This window comes from Phyllobates terribilis, unplaced genomic scaffold (assembly GCF_046119375.1).
Source record: "Phyllobates terribilis strain yellow unplaced genomic scaffold, ASM4611937v1 Scaffold_8__6_contigs__length_399053987, whole genome shotgun sequence".
In the NCBI taxonomy this organism is placed as follows: Eukaryota; Metazoa; Chordata; class Amphibia; order Anura; family Dendrobatidae; genus Phyllobates; species Phyllobates terribilis.
The window spans coordinates 182,595,421-182,622,462 of record NW_027362768.1 but is presented as its reverse complement, the minus strand read 5'-3'; the positions used below and the strand labels follow the sequence as shown (position 1 = coordinate 182,622,462).

The following is a 27,042-nucleotide window of genomic DNA, read 5'->3' as shown; positions in this document are numbered from 1 at the left end:
ATGTACAAGAATATAACTACTATAATACTGCTCCTATGTACAAGAATATAACTACTATAATACTGCCCCCTATGTACAAGAATATAACTGCTATAATACTGCTCCTATGTACAAGAATATAACTACTATAATACTGCCCCCTATGTACAAGAATATAACTACTATAATACTGCTCCTATGTACAAGAATATAACTACTATAATACTGCCCCCTATGTACAAGAATATAACTACTATAATACTGCTCCTATGTACAAGAATATAACAACTATAATACTGCCCCCTATGTACAAGAATATAACGATTATAATACTGCCCTCTACGTACAAGAATATAACTACTATAATACTGCTACTATGTACAAGAATATAACTACTATAATACTGCTCCTATGTACAAGAATATAACTACTATAATACTGCCCCCTATGTACAAGAATATAACTACTATAATACCACCCCTATGTACAAGAATATAACTACTATAATACTGCTCCTATGTACAAGAATATAACTACTATAATACTGCCCCCTATGTACAAGAATATAACGACTATAATACTGTCCCTATGTACAAGAATATAACTACTATAATACTGCCCCCTATGTACAAGAATATAACTACTATAATACTGCTCCTATGTACAAGAATATAACTACTATAACACTGCCCCCTATGTACAAGAATATAACTACTATAATACTGCTCCTATGTACAAGAATATAACTACTATAATACTGCCCCCTATGTACAAGAATATAACTACTGTAATACTGCTCCTATGTACAAGAATATAACAACTATAAAACTGCCCCCTATGTACAAGAATATAACGACTATAATACTGCCCCCTATGTACAAGAATATAACGACTATAATACTGCCCCCTATGTACAAGAATATAACTACTATAATACTGCTCCTATGTACAAAAATATAACGACTATAATACTGCCTCTATGTACAAGAATATAACTACTATAATACTGCCCCCTATGTACAAGAATATAACTACTATAATACTGCCCTCTATATACAAGAATATAACTACTATAATACTGCCCCCTATATACAAGAATATAACTACTATAATACTGCCTCTATGTACAAGAATATAACTACTATAATACTGCCCCCTATGTACAAGAATATAACTACTATAATACTGTCCCTATGTACAAGAATATAACTACTATAATACTGCCCCCTATGTACAAGAATATAACTACTATAATACTGCTCCTATGTACAAGAATATAACTACTATAATACTGCCTCCTATGTACAAGAATATAACTAATATAATACTGCCCCCTATGTACAAGAATATAACTAGTATAATACTGCCCCTATGCACAAGAATATAACTAGTATAATACTGCCCCTATGTACAAGAATATAACTACTATAATACTGCCCCCTATGTACAAGAATATAACTACTATAATACTGCCCCCTATGTACAAGAATATAACAGCTATAATACTGCCTGTATGTACAAGAATGTAACTACTATAATACTGCCCCCTATGTACAAGAATATACCTACTATAACTGCCCCCTATATAAAAGAATATAACTACTATTATACTGCGCCTATATACAGGAATATAACTACTATAATACTGCCCCCTTTGCACAGGAATATAAGTACTATAACACTGCTTCCTATGTACAAGAATATAACTACTATAATGCTGTTCCCTATGTACAATAATATACCTACTATAATACTGCTCCTATGTACAAGCATATAACTACTATAATACTGCCTCCTATGTACAAGAATATAACTACTATAATATTGCCCCCTATATACAAGAATATAACTACTATAATACTGCTCCTATGTACAAGAATATAACTTCTATAATACTGCCCCTATGTACAAGAATATAACTACTATAATACTGCCCCTATGTACAAGAATATAACCACTATAATACTGCCCCTATGTACAAGAATATAACTACTATAATACTGCCCCCTATGTACAAGAATATAACTACTATAATACTGCTCCTATGTACAAGAATATAACTACTATAATACTGCCCCTATGTACAAGAATATAACTACTATAATACTGCCCCCATGTACAAGAATATAACTATTATAATACTGCCCCTATGTACAAGAATATAACTACTATAATACTGGCCCTATGTACAAGAATATAACTTCTATAATACTGCTCCTATATACAAGAATATAACTACTATAATACTACCCCTATGTACAAGAATATAACTACTATAATACTGATCCTATGTACAAGAATATAACTACTATAATACTGCCTCTATGTACAAGAATATAACGACTATAATACTGCCCTCTATGTACAAGAATATAACTACTCTAATACTGCTCCTATGTACAAGAATATAACTACTATAATACTGCTCCTATGTACAAGAATATAACTACTATAATACTGCCCCCTATGTACAAGAATATAACTGCTATAATACTGCTCCTATGTACAAGAATATAACTACTATAATACTGCCCCCTATGTACAAGAATATAACTACTATAATACTGCTCCTATGTACAAGAATATAACTACTATAATACTGCCCCCTATGTACAAGAATATAACTACTATAATACTGCTCCTATGTACAAGAATATAACAACTATAATACTGCCCCCTATGTACAAGAATATAACGATTATAATACTGCCCTCTACGTACAAGAATATAACTACTATAATACTGCTACTATGTACAAGAATATAACTACTATAATACTGCTCCTATGTACAAGAATATAACTACTATAATACTGCCCCCTATGTACAAGAATATAACTACTATAATACCACCCCTATGTACAAGAATATAACTACTATAAAACTGCTCCTATGTACAAGAATATAACTACTATAATACTGCTCCTATGTAAAGAATATAACGACTATAATACTGCCCCCTATGTACAAGAATATAACTATTAGAATACTGCCCCCTATGTACAAGAATATAACTACTATAATACTGCCCCTATATACAAGAAGATAACTACTATAATACTGCCTCTATGTACAAGAATATAACTACTATAATACTGCCCCCTATGTACAAGAGTATAACTACTATAAAACTGCTCCTATGTACAAGAATATAACTACTATAATACTGCTCCTATGTACAAGAATATAACTACTATAATACTGCCCCTATATACAACAATATAACTACTATAATACTGCCTCTATGTACAAGAATATAACTACTATAATACTGCCCCCTATGTACAAGAATATAACGACTATAATACTGTCCCTATGTACAAGAGTATAACTGCTATAATACTGCCCCCTATGTACAAGAATATAACTACTATAATACTGCTCCTATGTACAAGAATATAAATACTATAACACTGCCCCCTATGTACAAGAATATAACTACTATAATACTGCTCCTATGTACAAGAATATAACTACTATAATACTGCTGCTATGTACAAGAATATAACTACTATAAAACTGCTCCTGTGTACAAGAATATAACAACTATAATACTGCTCCTATGTACAAGAATATAACTACTATAATACTGCCCCCTATGTACAAGAATATAACGACTATAATACTGCCCCCTATGTACAAGAATATAACGACTATAATACTGCCCCCTATGTACAAGAATATAACTACTATAATACTGCTCCTATGTACAAAAATATAACGACTATAATACTGCCTCTATGTACAAGAATATAACTACTACAATACTGCCCCCTATGTACAAGAATATAACTACTATAATACTGCCCTCTATATACAAGAATATAACTACTATAATACTGCCCCCTATATACAAGAATATAACTACTATAATACTGCCTCTATGTACAAGAATATAACTACTATAATACTGCCCCCTATGTACAAGAATATAACTACTATAATACTGTCCCTATGTACAAGAATATCACTACTATAATACTGCCCCCTATGTACAAGAATATAACTACTATAATACTGCTCCTATGTACAAGAATATAACTACTATAATACTGCCTCCTATGTACAAGAATATAACTAATATAATACTGCCCCCTATGTACAAGAATATAACTAGTATAATACTGCCCCTATGCACAAGAATATAACTAGTATAATACTGCCCCTATGTACAAGAATATAACTACTATAATACTGCCCCCTATGTACAAGAATATAACTACTATAATACTGCCCCCTATGTACAAGAATATAACAGCTATAATACTGCCTGTATGTACAAGAATGTAACTACTATAATACTGCCCCCTATGTACAAGAATATACCTACTATAACTGCCCCCTATATAAAAGAATATAACTACTATTATACTGCGCCTATATACAGGAATATAACTACTATAATACTGCCCCCTTCGCACAGGAATATAAGTACTATAACACTGCTTCCTATGTACAAGAATATAACTACTATAATGCTGTTCCCTATGTACAATAATATACCTACTATAATACTGCTCCTATGTACAAGCATATAACTACTATAATACTGCCTCCTATGTACAAGAATATAACTACTATAATATTGCCCCCTATATACAAGAATATAACTACTATAATACTGCTCCTATGTACAAGAATATAACTTCTATAATACTGCCCCTATGTACAAGAATATAACTACTATAATACTGCCCCTATGTACAAGAATATAACCACTATAATACTGCCCCTATGTACAAGAATATAACTACTATAATACTGCCCCCTATGTACAAGAATATAACTACTATAATACTGCTCCTATGTACAAGAATATAACTACTATAATACTGCCCCTATGTACAAGAATATAACTACTATAATACTGCCCCCATGTACAAGAATATAACTATTATAATACTGCCCCTATGTACAAGAATATAACTACTATAATACTGGCCCTATGTACAAGAATATAACTTCTATAATACTGCCCCTATGTACAAGAATATAACTACTATAATACTGCCCCTATGTACAAGAATATAACTACTATAATACTGCTCATATGTACAAGAATATAACTACTATAATACTGCTCCTATATACAAGAATATAACTACTATAATACTAGCCCTATGTACAAGAATATAACTACTATAATACTGCCCCCTATGTACAAGAATATAATGACTATAATACTGCCCCTTATGTACAAGAATATAACTACTATAATACTGCCCCCTATGTACAAGAATATAACTACTATAATACTGTCCCCTATGTACAAGAATATAACTACTATAATACTGCTCATATGTACAAGAATATAACTACTATAATACTGCTCCTATATACAAGAATATAACTACTATAATACTAGCCCTATGTACAAGAATATAACTACTATAATACTGCCTCTATGTACAAGAATATAACGACTATAATACTGTCCTCTATGTACAAGAATATAACGACTATAATACTGCCCTCTATGTACAAGAATATAACTACTATAATACTGCTCCTATGTACAAGAATATAACTACTATAATACTGCTCCTATGTACAAGAATATAACTACTATAATACTGCCCCCTATGTACAAGAATATAACTGCTATAATACTGCTCCTATGTACAAGAATATAACTACTATAATACTGCCCCCTATGTACAAGAATATAACGACTATAATACAGCCCTCTATGTACAAGAATATAACTACTATAATACTGCTCCTATGTACAAGAATATAACTACTATAATACTGCTCCTATGTACAAGAATATAACTACTATAATACTGCCTCTATGTACAAGAATATAACTACTATAATACTGCCCCCTATGTACAAGAGTATAACTACTATAAAACTGCTCCTATGTACAAGAATATAACTACTATAATACTGCTCCTATGTACAAGAATATAACTACTATAATACTGCCCCTATATACAAGAATATAACTACTATAATACTGCCTCTATGTACAAGAATATAACTACTATAATACTGCCCCCTATGTACAAGAATATAACGACTATAATACTGTCCCTATGTACAAGAATATAACTGCTATAATACTGCCCCCTATGTACAAGAATATAACTACTATAATACTGCTCCTATGTACAAGAATATAACTACTATAACACTGCCCCCTATGTACAAGAATATAACTACTATAATACTGCTCCTATGTACAAGAATATAACTACTATAATACTGCCCCCTATGTACAAGAATATAACTACTATAATACTGCTCCTATGTACAAGAATATAACTTCTATAATACTGCCCCTATGTACAAGAATATAACTACTATAATACTGCCCCTATGTACAAGAATATAACTACTATAATACTGCTCCTATGTACAAGAATATAACTACTATAATACTTCCCCCTATGTACAAGAATATAACTACTATAATATTGCCCCCTATGTATAAGAATATAACTACTATAATGCTGCTCCTATGTACAAGAATATAACTACTATAATACTGCTCCTATGTACAAGAATATAACTACTATAATACTGCTCCTATGTACAAGAAGATAACTACTATAATACTGCTCCTATGTACAAGAAGATAACTACTATAATACTGCCCCTATGTACAAGAATATAACTACTATAATACTGCCCCTATGTATAAGAATATAACTACTATAATACTGCTCCTATGTACAAGAAGATAACTACTATAATACTGCCCTATGTACAAGAATATAACTACTATAATACTGCCCCTTTGTATAAGAATATAACTACTATAATACTGCTCCTATGTACAAGAATATAACTACTATAATACTGCTCCTATGTACAAGAAGATAACTACTATAATACTGCCCCTATGTACAAGAATATAACTACTATAATACTGCCCCTATGTACAAGAATATAACTACTATAATACTGCTCCTATGTACAAGAATATAACTACTATAATACTGCTCCTATGTACAAGAAGATAACTTCTATAATACTGCCCCTATGTACAAGAATATAACTACTATAATACTGCCCCTATGTACAAGAATATAACTACTATAATACTGCTCCTATGTACAAGAATATAACTACTATAATACTTCCCCCTATGTACAAGAATATAACTACTATAATATTGCCCCCTATGTATAAGAATATAACTACTATAATGCTGCTCCTATGTACAAGAATATAACTACTATAATACTGCTCCTATGTACAAGAATATAACTACTATAATACTGCTCCTATGTACAAGAAGATAACTACTATAATACTGCTCCTATGTACAAGAAGATAACTACTATAATACTGCCCCTATGTACAAGAATATAACTACTATAATACTGCCCCTATGTATAAGAATATAACTACTATAATACTGCTCCTATGTACAAGAAGATAACTACTATAATACTGCCCTATGTACAAGAATATAACTACTATAATACTGCCCCTTTGTATAAGAATATAACTACTATAATACTGCTCCTATGTACAAGAATATAACTACTATAATACTGCTCCTATGTACAAGAAGATAACTACTATAATACTGCCCCTATGTACAAGAATATAACTACTATAATACTGCTCCCTATGTACAAGAATATAACTACTATAATACTGCCCCTATGTACAAGAATATAACTACTATAATACTGCCCCTATATACAAGAATATAACTACTATAATACTGCCTCTATGTACAAGAATATAACTACTATAATACTGCCCCCTATGTACAAGAATATAACGACTATAATACTGTCCCTATGTACAAGAATATAACTACTATAATACTGCCCCCTATGTACAAGAATATAATTACTATAATACTGCTCCTATGTACAAGAATATAACTACTATAATACTGCCTCCTATGTACAAGAATATAACTACTATAACACTGCCCCCTATGTACAAGAATATAACTACTATAATGCTGCTCCTATGTACAAGAATATAACTACTATAATACTGCCCCCTATGTACAAGAATATAACTACTATAATACTGCTGCTATGTACAAGAATATAACTACTATAAAACTGCTCCTGTGTACAAGAATATAACAACTATAATACTGCTCCTATGTACAAGAATATAACTACTATAATACTGCCCCCTATGTACAAGAATATAACGACTATAATACTGCCCCCTATGTACAAGAATATAACGACTATAATACTGCCCCCTATGTACAAGAATATAACTACTATAATACTGCTCCTATGTACAAAAATATAACGACTATAATATTGCCTCTATGTACAAGAATATAACTACTATAATACTGCCCCCTATGTACAAGAATATAACTACTATAATACTGCCCCCTATATACAAGAATATAACTACTATAATACTGCCCCCTATATACAAGAATATAACTACTATAATACTGCCTCTATGTACAAGAATATAACTACTATAATACTGCCCCCTATGTACAAGAATATAACTACTATAATACTGTCCCTATGTACAAGAATATAACTACTATAATACTGCCCCCTATGTACAAGAATATAACTACTATAATACTGCTCCTATGTACAAGAATATAACTACTATAATACTGCCTCCTATGTACAAGAATATAACTAATATAATACTGCCCCCTATATACAAGAATATAACTAGTATAATACTGCCCCTATGCACAAGAATATAACTAGTATAATACTGCCCCTATGTACAAGAATATAACTACTATAATACTGCCCCCTATGTACAAGAATATAACTACTATAATACTGCCCCCTATGTACAAGAATATAACAGCTATAATACTGCCTGTATGTACAAGAATGTAACTACTATAATACTGCCCCCTATGTACAAGAATATACCTACTATAACTGCCCCCTATATAAAAGAATATAACTACTATTTTACTGCGCCTATATACAGGAATATAACTACTATAATACTGCCCCCTATGCACAGGAATATAAGTACTATAACACTGCTTCCTATGTACAAGAATATAACTACTATAATGCTGTTCCCTATGTACAATAATATACCTACTATAATACTGCTCCTATGTACAAGAATATAACTACTATAATACTGCCTCCTATGTACAAGAATATAACTACTATAATATTGCCCCCTATATACAAGAATATAACTACTATAATACTGCTCCTATGTACAAGAATATAACTTCTATAATACTGCCCCTATGTACAAGAATATAACTACTATAATACTGCCCCTATGTACAAGAATATAACCACTATAATACTGCCCCTATGTACAAGAATATAACTACTATAATACTGCCCCCTATGTACAAGAATATAACTACTATAATACTGCTCCTATGTACAAGAATATAACTACTATAATACTGCCCCTATGTACAAGAATATAACTACTATAATACTGCCCCCATGTACAAGAATATAACTATTATAATACTGCCCCTATGTACAAGAATATAACTACTATAATATTTCCCCTATGTACAAGAATATAACTACTATAATACTGCCCCCTATGTACAAGAATATAACTACTATAATACTGCTCCTATGTACAAGAAGATAACTTCTATAATACTGCCCCTATGTACAAGAATATAACTACTATAATACTGCCCCTATGTACAAGAATATAACTAATATAATACTACTCCTATGTACAAGAATATAACTACTATAATACTTCCCCCTATGTACAAGAATATAACTACTATAATATTGCCCCCTATGTATAAGAATATAACTACTATAATGCTGCCCCTATGTACAAGAATATAACTACTATAATGCTGCTCCTATGTACAAGAATATAACTACTATAATACTGCTCCTATGTACAAGAATATAACTACTATAATACTGCTCCTATGTACAAGAAGATAACTACTATAATACTGCCCCTATGTACAAGAATATAACTACTATAATACTGCTCCTACGTACAAGAAGATAACTACTATAATACTGCCCCTATGTACAAGAATATAACTTCTATAATACTGCTCCCTATGTACAAGAATATAATTACTATAATACTGCCCTATGTACAAGAATATAACTACTATAATACTGCCCCTTTGTATAAGAATATAACTACTATAATACTGCTCCTATGTACAAGAATATAACTACTATAATACTGCTCCCTATGTACAAGAATATAACTACTATAATACTGCCCCTATGTACAAGAATATAACTACTATAATACTGCTCCTACGTACAAGAAGATAACTACTATAATACTGCCCCTATGTACAAGAATATAACTTCTATAATACTGCTCCCTATGTACAAGAATATAATTACTATAATACTGCCACGATGTACAAGAATATAACTACTATAATACTGCTCCTATGTACAAGAATATAACTATTAGAATACTGCCCCCTATTTACAAGAATATAACTAGTATTATACTGTCCCTATGTACAAGAATATAACTACTATAATACTGCCCCCTATGTACAAGAATATAACTACTATAATACTGCTCCTATGTACAAGAATATAACTACTATAATACTGCCTCCTATGTACAAGAATATAACTAATATAATACTGCCCCCTATGTACAAGAATATAACTAGTATAATACTGCTCCCTATGTACAAGAATATAACTACTATAATACTGCTCCTATGTACAAGAATATAACTACTATATTACTGCTCCTATGTACAAGAATATAACTACTATAATACTGCTCCTATGTACAAGAATATAACTACTATAATACTGCCCCTATGTACAAGAATATAACTACTATAATACTGCTCCCTATGTACAAGAATATAACTACTATAATACTGCTCCTATGTACAAGAAAATAACTACTATAATACTGCTCCATATGTACAAGAATATAACTACTATAATACTGCCCCCTATGTACAAGAATATAACTACTATAATACTGCCCCTATGTACAAGAATATAACTACTATAATACTGCTCCTATGTACAAGAAGATAACTACTATAATACTGCCCCTATGTACAAGAATATATCTACTATAATACTGCTCCTATGTACAATAAGATAACTACTATAATACTGCCCCTATGTACAAGAATATAACTACTATAATACTGCCCCTATGTATAAGAATATAACTACTATAATACTGCTCCTATGTACAAGAAGATAACTACTATAATACTGCCCTATGTACAAGAATATAACTACTATAATACTGCCCCTATGTATAAGAATATAACTACTATAATACTGCTCCTATGTACAAGAATATAACTACTATAATACTGCTCCTATGTACAAGAAGATAACTACTATAATACTGCCCCTATGTACAAGAATATAACTACTATAATACTGCTCCTACGTACAAGAAGATAACTACTATAATACTGCTCCATATGTACAAGAATATAACTACTATAATACTGCCCCCTATGTACAAGAATATAACTACTATAATACTGCCCCTATGTACAAGAATATAACTACTATAATACTGCTCCTATGTACAAGAAGATAACTACTATAATACTGCCCCTATGTACAAGAATATATCTACTATAATACTGCTCCTATGTACAATAAGATAACTACTATAATACTGCCCCTATGTACAAGAATATAACTACTATAATACTGCCCCTATGTATAAGAATATAACTACTATAATACTGCTCCTATGTACAAGAAGATAACTACTATAATACTGCCCTATGTACAAGAATATAACTACTATAATACTGCCCCTATGTATAAGAATATAACTACTATAATACTGCTCCTATGTACAAGAATATAACTACTATAATACTGCTCCTATGTACAAGAAGATAACTACTATAATACTGCCCCTATGTACAAGAATATAACTACTATAATACTGCTCCTACGTACAAGAAGATAACTACTATAATACTGCCCCTATGTACAAGAATATAACTTCTATAATACTGCTCCCTATGTACAAGAATATAATTACTATAATACTGCCCTATGTACAAGAATATAACTACTATAATACTGCCCCTTTGTATAAGAATATAACTACTATAATACTGCTCCTATGTACAAGAATATAACTACTATAATACTGCTCCCTATGTACAAGAATATAACTACTATAATACTGCCCCTATGTACAAGAATATAACTACTATAATACTGCTCCTACGTACAAGAAGATAACTACTATAATACTGCCCCTATGTACAAGAATATAACTTCTATAATACTGCTCCCTATGTACAAGAATATAATTACTATAATACTGCCACGATGTACAAGAATATAACTACTATAATACTGCTCCTATGTACAAGAATATAACTATTAGAATACTGCCCCCTATTTACAAGAATATAACTAGTATTATACTGTCCCTATGTACAAGAATATAACTACTATAATACTGCCCCCTATGTACAAGAATATAACTACTATAATACTGCTCCTATGTACAAGAATATAACTACTATAATACTGCCTCCTATGTACAAGAATATAACTAATATAATACTGCCCCCTATGTACAAGAATATAACTAGTATAATACTGCTCCCTATGTACAAGAATATAACTACTATAATACTGCTCCTATGTACAAGAATATAACTACTATATTACTGCTCCTATGTACAAGAATATAACTACTATAATACTGCTCCTATGTACAAGAATATAACTACTATAATACTGCCCCTATGTACAAGAATATAACTACTATAATACTGCTCCCTATGTACAAGAATATAACTACTATAATACTGCTCCTATGTACAAGAAAATAACTACTATAATACTGCTCCATATGTACAAGAATATAACTACTATAATACTGCCCCCTATGTACAAGAATATAACTACTATAATACTGCCCCTATGTACAAGAATATAACTACTATAATACTGCTCCTATGTACAAGAAGATAACTACTATAATACTGCCCCTATGTACAAGAATATATCTACTATAATACTGCTCCTATGTACAATAAGATAACTACTATAATACTGCCCCTATGTACAAGAATATAACTACTATAATACTGCCCCTATGTATAAGAATATAACTAATATAATACTGCTCCTATGTACAAGAATATAACTACTATAATACTGCTCCTATGTACAAGAAGATAACTACTATAATACTGCCCCTATGTACAAGAATATAACTGCTATAATACTGCCCCTGTGTACAAGAATATAACTACTATTATACTGCTCCTATGTACAAGAATATAACTACTATAATACTGCTCCTATGTACAAGAATATAACTACTATAATACTTCTCCTATGTACAAGAAGATAACTACTATAATACTGCCCCTATGTACAAGAATATAACTACTATAATACTGCTCCCTATGTACAAGAATATAACTACTATAATACTGCCCCTATGTACAAGAATATAACTACTATAATACTGCTCCTATGTACAAGAACATAACTACTATAATACTGCCCCTATGTACAAGAATATAACTACTATAATACTTCTCCTGTGTACAAGAATATAACTACTATAATACTGCTCCCTATGTACAAGAATATACAGTTATATGAAAAATTTGTGCACCCCTATTAATCTTAAGATTAATATTTTATAAAAATTGGTGTTTTTGCAACAGCTATTTCAGTTTGATCTATGTAATAACTGTTGGACACAGTAATGTTTCTGCCTTGAAATGAGATTTATTGTATTAACAGAAAATGTGCAATCTGCATTCAAACAAAATTTGACAGGTGCATAAGTATGGGCACCCTTATCATTAACTTGTTTTAAATACTCCTACCTACTTTTTACTGACTTACTAAAGCACTTTTTTTGGTTTTGTAACCTCATTGAGCTTTGAACTTTATAGCCAGGTGTATGCAATCATGAGAAAAGCTACTTAAAGTGGCCACTTGCAAGTTGTTCTCCTGTTTGAATCTCCTCTGAAGAGTGGCATCATGGGCTCCTCAAAACAACTGTCAAATGATCTGAAAACAAAGATTATTCAACATAGTTGTTCAGGGGAAGGATACAAAAAGCTGTCTCAGAGATTTAACCTGTCAGTTTCCACTGTGAGGAAATGGAAGAACACAGGGACAGTTCTTGTTAAGGCCAGAAGTGGCAGGCCAAGAAAAACATCAGAAAGGCAGAGAAGAAGAATGGTGAGATCAGTCAAGGACAATCCTCAGACCACCTCCAGAGAGCTGCAGCATCAACTTGCTGCAGATGGTGTCACTGTGCATGGGTCAACTATACAACGCAGTTTGCACAAGGAGAAGCTGTATGGGAGAGTGATGCGAAAGAAGCCGTTTCTGCAAGCACGCCACAAACAGAGTCGGCTGAGGTATGCAAAAGCACATTTGGAGAAGCCAATTTCTTTTTGGAAGAAGGTCCTGTGGACTGATGAAACCAAGATTGAGTTGTTTGGTCAAACAAAAAGGCGTTATGCATGGCGGCAAAAAAACACAGCATTCCAAGAAAAACACTTGCTACCCACAGTAAAATTTGGTGGAGGTTCCATCTTCCTTTGGGGCTGTGTGGCCAATGCCGGCACCGGGAATCTTGTTAAAGTTGAGGGACGCATGGATTCCACTCAGTATCAGCAGATTCTTGACAATAATGTTCAAGAATCAGTGACAAAGTTGAAGTTACGCAGGGGATGGATCTTTCAGCAAGACAATGATCCAAAACACGCTCCAAATCTACTCAGGCATTCGTGCAGAGGAACAATGACAATGTTCTGGAATGACCATCCCAGTCCCCAGACCTGAATATCATTGAACATCTGTGGGATCATTTGAAGAGGGCTGTCCATGCTCGGCAACCATCAAACTTAACTGAACTGGAATTGTTTTGTAAAGAGGAATGGTCAAAAATACCTTCATCCAGGATCCAGGAAATCATTAAAAGCTACAGGAAGCGACTAGAGGCTGTTATTTTTGCAAAAGGAGGATCTACTAAATATTAATGTCACTTTTCTGGTGAGGTGCCCATACTTATGCACCTGTCAAATTTTGTTTGAATGCGGATTGCACATTTTCTGTTAGTACAATAAACCTCATTTCAAGGCAGAAACATTACTGTGTCCAACAGTTATTACATAGATCAAACTGAAATAGCTATTGCAAAAACACCAATTGTTATAAAACATTAAGCTTAAGATTAATAGGGGTGCCCAAACTTTTTCATATAACTGTTACTACTATAATACTGCCCCCTGTGTACAAGAATATAACTACTATAATACTGCCCCTATGTACAAGAATATAACTACTATAATACTGCCCCCTATGTACAAGAATATAACTACTATAATACTGCCCCCTATGTACAAGAATATAACTACTATAATACTACCCCTATGTACAAGAATATAACTACTATAATACTGCTCCTATGTACAAGAATATATCTACTATAATACTGCCCCCTATGTACAAGAATATAACTACTATAATACTACCCCTATGTACAAGAATATAACTACTATAATACTACCCCTATGTACAAGAATATAACTACTATAATACTGCTCCTATGTACAAGAATATATCTACTATAATACTGCCCCCTATGTACAAGAATATAACTACTATAATACTGCTCCCTATGTACAAGAATATAACTACTATAATACTGCCCCTATGTACAAGAATATATCTACTATAATACTGCTCCCTATGTACAAGAATATAACTACTATAATACTGCTCCCTATGTACAAGAATATAACTACTATAATACTGCTCCCTATGTACAAGAATATAACTACTATAATACTGCCCCCTATGTGCAAGAATATAACTACTATAATACTGCTCCTATGTATAAGAATATAACTACTATAATACTGCCCCCTATGTACAAGAATATAACTACTATAATACTGCCCCCTATGTACAAGAATATAACTACTATAATATTGCCTCTATGTACAAGAATATAACTACTATAATACTACCCCTATGTACAAGAATATAACTACTATAATACTGCTGCTATATACAGGAATATAACTACTATAATACTGCCCCTATGTACAAGAATATAACTACTATAATACTGCTCCCTATGTACAAGAATATAACTACTATAATACTGCTGCTATATACAGGAATATAACTACTATAATACTGCTGCTATATACAGGAATATAACTACTATAATACTGCCCCTATGTACAAGAATATAACTACTATAATACTGCCCCTATGTACAAGAATATATCTACTATAATACTGCCCCCTATGTACAAGAATATAACTACTATAATACTGCTCCCTATGTACAAGAATATAACTACTATAATACTACCCCTATGTACAAGAATATAACTACTATAATACTGCTGCTATGTACAAGAATATAACTACTATAATACTACCCCTATGTACAAGAATATAACTACTATAATACTGCTGCTATATACAGGAATATAACTACTATAATACTGCCCCTATGTACAAGAATATAACTACTATAATACTGCCCCTATGTACAAGAATATATCTACTATAATACTGCCCCCTATGTACAAGAATATAACTACTATAATACTGCTCCCTATGTACAAGAATATAACTACTGTAATACTACCCCTATGTACAAGAATATAACTACTATAATACTGCTGCTATGTACAAGAATATATCTACTATAATACTGCCCCCTATGTACAAGAATATAACTACTATAATACTACCCCTATGTACAAGAATATAACTACTATAATACTACCCCTATGTACAAGAATATAACTACTATAATACTGCTCCTATGTACAAGAATATATCTACTATAATACTGCCCCCTATGTACAAGAATATAACTACTATAATACTGCTCCCTATGTACAAGAATATAACTACTATAATACTGCCCCTATGTACAAGAATATAACTACTATAATACTGCTCCCTATGTACAAGAATATAACTACTATAATACTGCTCCCTATGTACAAGAATATAACTACTATAATACTGCTCCCTATGTACAAGAATATAACTACTATAATACTGCCCCCTATGTGCAAGAATATAACTACTATAATACTGCTCCTATGTATAAGAATATAACTACTATAATACTGCCCCCTATGTACAAGAATATAACTACTATAATACTGCCCCCTATGTACAAGAATATAACTACTATAATATTGCCTCTATGTACAAGAATATAACTACTATAATACTACCCCTATGTACAAGAATATAACTACTATAATACTGCTGCTATATACAGGAATATAACTACTATAATACTGCCCCTATGTACAAGAATATAACTACTATAATACTGCTCCCTATGTACAAGAATATAACTACTATAATACTGCTGCTATATACAGGAATATAACTACTATAATACTGCTGCTATATACAGGAATATAACTACTATAATACTGCCCCTATGTACAAGAATATAACTACTATAATACTGCCCCTATGTACAAGAATATATCTACTATAATACTGCCCCCTATGTACAAGAATATAACTACTATAATACTACCCCTATGTACAAGATTATAACTACTATAATACTGCTGCTATATACAGGAATATAACTACTATAATACTGCTGCTATATACAGGAATATAACTACTATAATACTGCCCCTATGTACAAGAATATATCTACTATAATACTGCCCCCTATGTACAAGAATATAACTACTATAATACTGCTCCCTATGTACAAGAATATAACTACTATAATACTACCCATATGTACAAGAATATAACTACTATAATACTGCTGCTATGTACAAGAATATAACTACTATAATACTACCCCTATGTACAAGAATATAACTACTATAATACTGCTGCTATATACAGGAATATAACTACTATAATACTGCCCCTATGTACAAGAATATATCTACTATAATACTGCCCCCTATGTACAAGAATATAACTACTATAATACTGCTCCCTATGTACAAGAATATAACTACTATAATACTACCCCTATGTACAAGAATATAACTACTATAATACTGCTGCTATGTACAAGAATATATCTACTATAATACTGCCCCCTATGTACAAGAATATAACTACTATAATACTACCCCTATGTACAAGAATATAACTACTATAATACTACCCCTATGTACAAGAATATAACTACTATAATACTGCTCCTATGTACAAGAATATATCTACTATAATACTGCCCCCTATGTACAAGAATATAACTACTATAATACTGCTCCCTATGTACAAGAATATAACTACTATAATACTGCCCCTATGTACAAGAATATAACTACTATAATACTGCTCCCTATGTACAAGAATATAACTACTATAATACTGCTCCCTATGTACAAGAATATAACTACTATAATACTGCTCCCTATGTACAAGAATATAACTACTATAATACTGCCCCCTATGTGCAAGAATATAACTACTATAATACTGCTCCTATGTATAAGAATATAACTACTATAATACTGCCCCCTATGTACAAGAATATAACTACTATAATACTGCCCCCTATGTACAAGAATATAACTACTATAATATTGCCTCTATGTACAAGAATATAACTACTATAATACTACCCCTATGTACAAGAATATAACTACTATAATACTGCTGCTATATACAGGAATATAACTACTATAATACTGCCCCTATGTACAAGAATATAACTACTATAATACTGCTCCCTATGTACAAGAATATAACTACTATAATACTGCTGCTATATACAGGAATATAACTACTATAATACTGCTGCTATATACAGGAATATAACTACTATAATACTGCCCCTATGTACAAGAATATAACTACTATAATACTGCCCCTATGTACAAGAATATATCTACTATAATACTGCCCCCTATGTACAAGAATATAACTACTATAATACTGCTCCCTATGTACAAGAATATAACTACTATAATACTACCCCTATGTACAAGAATATAACTACTATAATACTGCTGCTATATACAGGAATATAACTACTATAATACTGCTGCTATATACAGGAATATAACTACTATAATACTGCCCCTATGTACAAGAATATAACTACTATAATACTGCCCCTATGTACAAGAATATATCTACTATAATACTGCCCCCTATGTACAAGAATATAACTACTATAATACTTTTCCCTATGTACAAGAATATAACTACTATAATACTGCCCCTATGTACAAGAATATAACTACTATAATACTGCTCCCTATGTACAAGAATATAACTACTATAATACTGCTCCCTATGTACAAGAATATAACTACTATAATACTGCTCCCTATGTACAAGAATATAACTACTATAATACTGCCCCCTATGTGCAAGAATATAACTACTATAATACTGCTCCTATGTATAAGAATATAACTACTATAATACTGCCCCCTATGTACAAGAATATAACTACTATAATACTGCCCCCTATGTACAAGAATATAACTACTATAATATTGCCTCTATGTACAAGAATATAACTACTATAATACTACCCCTATGTACAAGAATATAACTACTATAATACTGCTGCTATATACAGGAATATAACTACTATAATACTGCTGCTATATACAGGAATATAACTACTATAATACTGCTGCTATATACAGGAATATAACTACTATAATACTGCCCCTATGTACAAGAATATAACTACTATAATACTGCTCCCTATGTACAAGAATATAACTACTATAATACTGCTCCCTATGTACAAGAATATAACTACTATAATACTGCTCATATGTACAAGAATATAACTACTATAATACTGCTCCTATGTACAAGAATATAACTACTATAATACTGCCCCCTATGTGCAAGAATATAACTACTATAATACTGCTCCTATGTATAAGAATATAACTACTATAATACTGCCCCCTATGTACAAGAATATAACTACTATAATACTGCCCCCTATGTACAAGAATATAACTACTATAGTACTGCCCTTATGTACAAGAATATAACTACTATAATACTGCTCCTATGTACAAGAATATAACTACTATAATACTGCTCCTATGTACAAGAATATAACTACTATAATACTGCTCCTATGTACAAGAATATAACTACTATAATACTGCCCCCTATGTACAAGAATATAACTACTATAATACTGCCCCCTATGTACAAGAATATAACTACTATAATACTGCTCCTATGTACAAGAATATAACTACTATAATACTGCTCCTATGTACAAGAATATAACTACTATAATACTGCTGCTCTGTACAGGAATATAACTACTATAATACTGCTCCTCTGTACAGGAATATAAACACTATATTAATGCTTATTTTGGACATTTTCTATAACTCTCGGCTCTTTTATATTCTGGATTTTGCAGTATAAAGCCATTTGCAGTAATCCCTCTCCTCCAGCGTTTTGGATGCTGCTCCCTCTTGTAATCTTTTAGTCTGCTCCTGCGCGGTATTTCTTTTGGTCAGTGAAGCTTCCATGTCTTTCCTGCTTTTACCCGATGGCACAGTCACACTTTCCAAGAAGCGATGATTTGAGAGCTCTTGAGCTGGCGCTCGGTGCTGCCATGTATCAGTGCACTTTGCCTTGATTCCTGATTTGTGATACAGAACAATACCGCTGCTGATCATCCTTCCACTACAGCATGTCAGGTGCGAGTCGTGAATGTAATAACAGATGACATTTTCAAGAGTCCGTTAGCTTCACGTGTTGCAGTCAGGATGGCGGTGACACAGGCGTCCGTGCTGTATTGTTACACCGTGTCAGCGCATGTTACATGGCTGAGAATCAAGCGCATTTTCCGCCATCTGTTTCCCGCTCTTCTGTAAAGAGGTTTTGCTCTTCTGCGGTAGACATAACTGACTCTTCCATTTACTTATCTTACTCCATTGTGCACAGAAACAACAACCTGGCTCCTCTCCTGTCTGAATACATCATTTTATCTCAGTGTTACTTATTTAATGTTTTTTCTCAATCATAAATTTGTAACATTGTAAAGTTTTTTTTGTTTGTTTTTTTTTTCAAAAATCAACTTTGCAATTTTTTTCTTACCAGATATCCTGTCCCTTCTCAAGAATAGAAGGATTTTTAAAAAATCGTTGCCACTGCTGCAGAGGTGGCCAGTTTACTAGTCACGGAGTGTGTGATTGTAATCTCTTTACTATACAACTTCTGATGCCGGATCACCAGCAGACAGGGTATACTGGCATCACACTATTGCTACAGACATAAGATTGTGAGGTTCAGACAAGCTCTTTTACGTGGACTCTATACGTCTCTGAATCACCTCTTTTTGTGCCTAGATCTCAAATAAACTGATGAATAGATTGCAACTATATTGTATCAAAGTCAGTCTTGGAAAGTGGTGTGAATACGATGCAAGACCAATGGAGGCAGCCACATACTCCAATGCACAATGCAGAAAAAATAGAGTGGTCAGATAATCCGGCCTGTCCACTAACCTACAAGCTGATTGGTAAATTGATTGGTTGGATGGTTGGTTAGAAAGATGTATAAATGCATAGATGTATGTGTGTTTGATTAGACTGAAGGATGGTTGATTAGTTTGAGTGATAATTGGATAGATTATTGGTTAGGATTAGTTGTTTAATTCCTTATATTTGTTTGGTTAGAAAGATGGATGATTGCATAGATGGATGTTTGCTTGGTTATATGATTAGATGGTTGGTTGGTTTGGTTTTATGGTTGATTAGTTGGTTGGGTGAATGGATACTTGGAAGGATAGTTGTTTGATTCCTTGTTTAGAGAAAGGATTAGACTTATAGATGTATGAATGATTAGATATTTGTATAGGAGGATGGATGGATTGGTTAGATGGATGATAAGATAGTTGGAACTTTAGTAAATTGTTGGTTGCTTAGTTGTCCAATTGATTATTTGTGTTTGGTTAGAAAGATGGATGAATGCATAAATAGTTGTTTGCTTGGTTAGATGGATGGTTAGTCGGTTGGGTGCTTGGATGACTGGATCATTGGAAGGATGGCTGCTTGGTTGGTTAGAGAGATGAATAAATGCATAGATGTATGTTTAATTAGACATTGGTTGGTTGGTTGGTTAGATGGATGAATGTGTGGAAGGTTAGTATACTGGATGGTTACTTGTTTAATTAGTTTTATTTCTTTGGTTAGAACAGCGATTCCCAAGCTTCAGTCCTCAGGTCCTTCAACAGATCATGTGTTCAGGATTTCTTAGTATTGCACAGAACTTGTGGCAATTTCTACTGCCTTGATAATAATTCCATCACGTGTGCAATACTAAGGAGATCCTGAAATCATGACCTGTTGGGGGCCGTTAGGACTGGAGCTTAGGAATCACTGGGTTAGATAGATGGATGTTTCTTTGGTGAGATGGTTGGTTGCATAGATTGATACTTGGTTAGGTAGATGGATAGATGGTTGGTTTGATTAGTTTGTTGGATCATTGGTTGGCTGGTTGGTTGGATGAGTGGTTGATTGAAGGGGTCGAAGCCCCAGAGCCCCAATCCAGGTTCTGTAACAAGGGCCATTATGGCCCCAAGGATAGATGTTGGATAGTTGAGTGAATGAATGATCGTATACATTTAGAAAGAACATAATAATAAGAAATCTTTACAAAAGTCGCTAGCAGAGACAGCTCACTTGTCTCCTTTTATATGTTCACCAGGGTTCTTTTACACCCTCAAACTTATTTTTATATTGAGATACTGAAACTTTTAGTAATTTCACATTTTGGGTACAGTATATGACAAATCCCAAAAATTGGGGGGGTTCTCCACTGTAATTTCCTATTTGCACTAAGTCACATACATGAGCTTCAGCGCAGAACTCTAAGCGCTGCTTTTAACCATTTAAATGCTGCTGTCAATCTCTTACTGCGGTGCTTTAATGGAGCTGTTGCAGATACACGCTCGCTGGTTCCAGTTGGCCATCTGAAACGCAATTGGGGGATATCGATGGGATATTATGAGAGCCAGGGACCTGCTGAAGGCCCCCCTTCACTGCCACGGGCTCAGCTTCACAGGAGAACTATGATGATCACTATATACAGCAATATTGTTGTTTTTTTCGTATACAATATATATATATATATATATATATATGACTAAAAAGATAAAGCAAAAAAATAAAGAAAGAAGCAAAAAAAAATGTTTGAACCCCCTCCACTCCCCCTTCCTTTCCTTCTTTAAAAAAAATCAAGAAATTAAAAAAATAAACATTTTTAGTATCATTCATGACAAAAAAAAAGTCCACTTGAGCAAAATATTACATAAATGAATCCATATAGTAAAGAGAAAATAAATCAAAATCACAGAATTGCGTTTTTTTGTTTTTTTTTAGCCACAACATCTCGCTAAATAAATGCAATGAAAAGTGATGAAAACGTCACTTGTACCCCAAATTATTATCAATAAAACCATTTGCACAAAAACAGCATTCACATAGCTTCATCTATGGAAAAATAAAAATGAAATTTTATGGGTCTCAGACAATGGAGACACAAGACAATTTTTTTTTTTTTTTTATAAACTTGTGAATTATTTTCATTTCTTAAATAAAAAAAATAAAAAAAATCAATGCAAGCTTGGTATCATCATAATCTTACTGATACGGGACACTGTGCTTACACGTCATTTTTACCCTACAAAGTATGACGTAAAAAGAAAATGCTTTATTCCTTTTTTTTTTTTTCACAAATTTTCCCACTTAGAATTTTTTTTATGAACTTGTGGATTATTTTATTTTTTACTAAAATAATTGTCTGAACATTGGCTGCATTTCATTTTTTTTTTCCACAATTTTATCCCTCTGAGAATTTTTTTTACAAACTTTTGAATTATTTCCATTACAAAAATGAATTGCATTGTTTTTTTTTTTCTCACAATCTTATCCCTCTTAGAATTTTTTTTTGTCAGTATTGTCACGATCACAAGCAGCGGAATGTCGGCCAGAACCCCGGACTCCTTTGATTGGTGAAATTGTTTGGAATCTTTTTGTTTTTCTTTCCTATTATGTAGCAGTTTTTCCTATAATCCCAGGAATAGTCGTGATCTCACAGTTCACTCAGATTCAGCCGATATCCTGGGATATTTCTAGCTTTTTAGTAATGATACAGTGTTGCTGGATGAGCGTCAGATACAATGTAGGTCATTGTTCTGTATCATTCTTCATCTTCTTATAATGTGAGCTGAGAATATAAATATTCTCCATTTTACATCTGCTGTATCAGAAGGTCCGCAGCCCCCCAACCCACATTCATATCTACTGCAGAGGATTCCTATGTGGCTTGGCAATTAGTTAAATTAGCCATTGATGAGCCAGCCAGCTGACACTGGATCCGTGATTGAGCGAGCCCGGCATTTAAGAAGCATATGCGTGGCCAGAAGGTATTTTTGTTTTCCAAATCCGCCATTGAAAGTAATGTAACTATTTATATAACTCGGGTCTCTGGGGCGCAGAAACGATGAGTTCATGAACCGTTCTGCCTGTGGGTTCAAAAAACGTAAAGTCAAAAATTTGCAAAAAAAAAAACATTGAAAAATATGAAGAAAAAAAAAATAAGACTGAAAAACAAGTTTTGTGATGTTGTGGGAGATTTGTGACTCATTGCTCGGCTCCAAGTCCCATTTGTGAACCTATTTTAGTTCTCGGCACTTGGACACATTTCTTTAATGCAGATTATTTCGCTTCATTTGCGGGAATAAGTGACGGCATCCGCTGCCAATTCTCAGGATATTTTTTTTTGTTTTCCACAGACCTGTAAACAAGTTCCTTGGGATTTTGGCTGGATTTACAGTACATTGGTGGTCGGTCACAGTGCTCCTATGTTTCAGACATTTTCAAAGTGAAACACTATAAAATATAGGAATAAACTTTGGTTTATCAGTATCTTCGCTTTGATCCTAGAATTATCTTTTGCAATGCTGTGAAGAAGAGGAAGAGGAAGGTTATTAAAGGCAATGTCAGAAAAGAATCTATTGTTAAAACCAGGTTTCATTTTAAAAGCATTATAGTAAACAAAAAAGAACACTAGTTGTGAAAATGTCATACTGTACAGTCTGTGTTACAGTTCACTCCTCCGCCTCCTGTACAATGACCAATAACACCTCTGGAAGTGCATTGAGGTGAAGGGTACATTGCTGGAAAAGGAAGAAAAAAAAAACAAAAAAAACTCTTTAAATCTCTTAGTTTGCGAGTGTGAACGAGCTGCGTGTGTCCGGAGCGTAAGTGCGAACGAAAGTAAGTGTGTGACTTGTTTTTCAGTGACTTTGGATTCAGGGAGTTTGGAAGGGAGGACTTAGGACTGAATTGCTGACTGTGTTTCATTCTTTCTTTACTTTACTTTTTACTTAATTAATCCACCTGACCTACTTATCTGATTCCCCCGTCCATACTTGATACTTAACTGATCCCCCGCCGATATCTAATTGATACACTTGCACATCCCTAATTGATCCCCGTCCATACACCTATATATAAATAATTGTGTTTTGTACTTGTATATATATATACTGACTGTATCCCCATATTTAGAATGACGTCCATGTTGGCCGGAGCCGTGCAGTGTACATCTTGCGCAATGTATGCATTCCGTGAGCAACCGCTCGAGGATCCATACTGCTGCGAGAGATGTGAGCATATCGTGCACTTGGAAGCCCAAATTCTGGATCTAAGTGCTCAGATAGCGGTACTGAGGAGCATCGACAACATGGAACGGAGTTTGCTGCTCACCGAGCAGACACTCAATGGGTCAATACTGGGGGTGGGGCATAGAGGGGAAGTGCAGGCTGAACAGGCAGGGAGCTGGATAACAGTTAGGAGTGATAGAGGGAAGAAGTATAGGAAGGCTGGTTCAGAACCGGCATTATTGGAGCACGACAGATCCTCTGACCGCCGGGGGAGTGTATGCTCCAGTAATGAGGGGGAGGGGGGAAGTGTAGGGCAGGCAAGACAGGTTCTGGTAGTGGGTGACTCTATTATTAGGGGGACAGACAGGGCAATCTGTCACAAAGACCGGGATCGCCGAACGGTGTGCTGCCTCCCTGGCGCTCGAGTCCGGCACATCACGGATCGGGTTGACAGGTTACTGGGTGGGGCTGGTGAAGACCCAGCGGTCATGGTCCACATCGGCACCAATGACAAAGTGAGTGGTAGATGGAGGGTCCTTAAAAATGATTTCAGGGACCTAGGTAGGAAGCTTAGGGCAAGTACCTCCAAGGTAGTTTTCTCAGAAATACTACCAATCCCGCGAGCCACGCAGGAGCGCCAACGGGAAGTTAGGGAGGTGAATAAGTGGCTAAAGAGTTGGTGCAAGGCAGAAGGGTTTGGGTTCATGGAGAACTGGGCCAACTTCGCGGTCGGCTACAGGCTCTACCGTAGGGACGGGCTGCACCTCAATGGGGAGGGTGCAGCGGTGCTGGGGAAGAAGATGGCTAATAGGTTGGAGGAGTTTTTAAACTAGAGACGGGGGGGGAACCAAGGAAATAGGTGGGATGTGAGGCAAGCAAGGGGGAAGGGGAGAAGTGAATATAATGAGGGTGGAGAGGGGGGTGGGGATAGTACAGTTAGATCGTTAGAGAAGAATAGGATGCTAAATAACCCCAAAGTTTTATCTTGCATGCTGACCAACGCAAGAAGCCTGACCAATAAGGCGGATGAGCTGCGGGCGCTTATATCTGAGGAGAGGTATGACATCGTAGGTATAACAGAGACTTGGCTAGACGATAGCTACGACTGGGCGGTAAATTTATTAGATTATAGTTTATTTAGAAGGGACCGGAAACAGGGGAAGGGCAGAGGAGTCTGCTTATATGTAAAGTCATGTCTAAAACCCAGACTAAGGGAAGATATAGGAGAGGGAGAAGAGGGGGTCGAGTCCATGTGGGTAGAGATAGAGGGAACTAAAAATAATAATAAAATATTACTGGGGGTCTGCTATAAGCCACCAAATATAACAGAGGAGAATGAGAATCTGCTATTAGGACAAATAGACAAAGTAGCAAAACATAATGAAGTGATTGTAATGGGGGATTTCAACTACCCGGATATTGACTGGGAAACAGAAACCTGTAGATCTCAGAAAGGTAAAAGGTTCTTGAC

The 27,042-nt window shown here is 33.7% G+C and overlaps 1 protein-coding gene across 2 annotated transcripts in view; it reads left to right on the top strand.

Annotated features, from left to right (window-relative positions):
• Positions 1–27,042, top strand: part of NEGR1 (neuronal growth regulator 1) — an 897,440-nt gene that overhangs the window by 303,951 nt on the left and 566,447 nt on the right. The gene's annotated exons all lie outside the window — the stretch shown is intronic.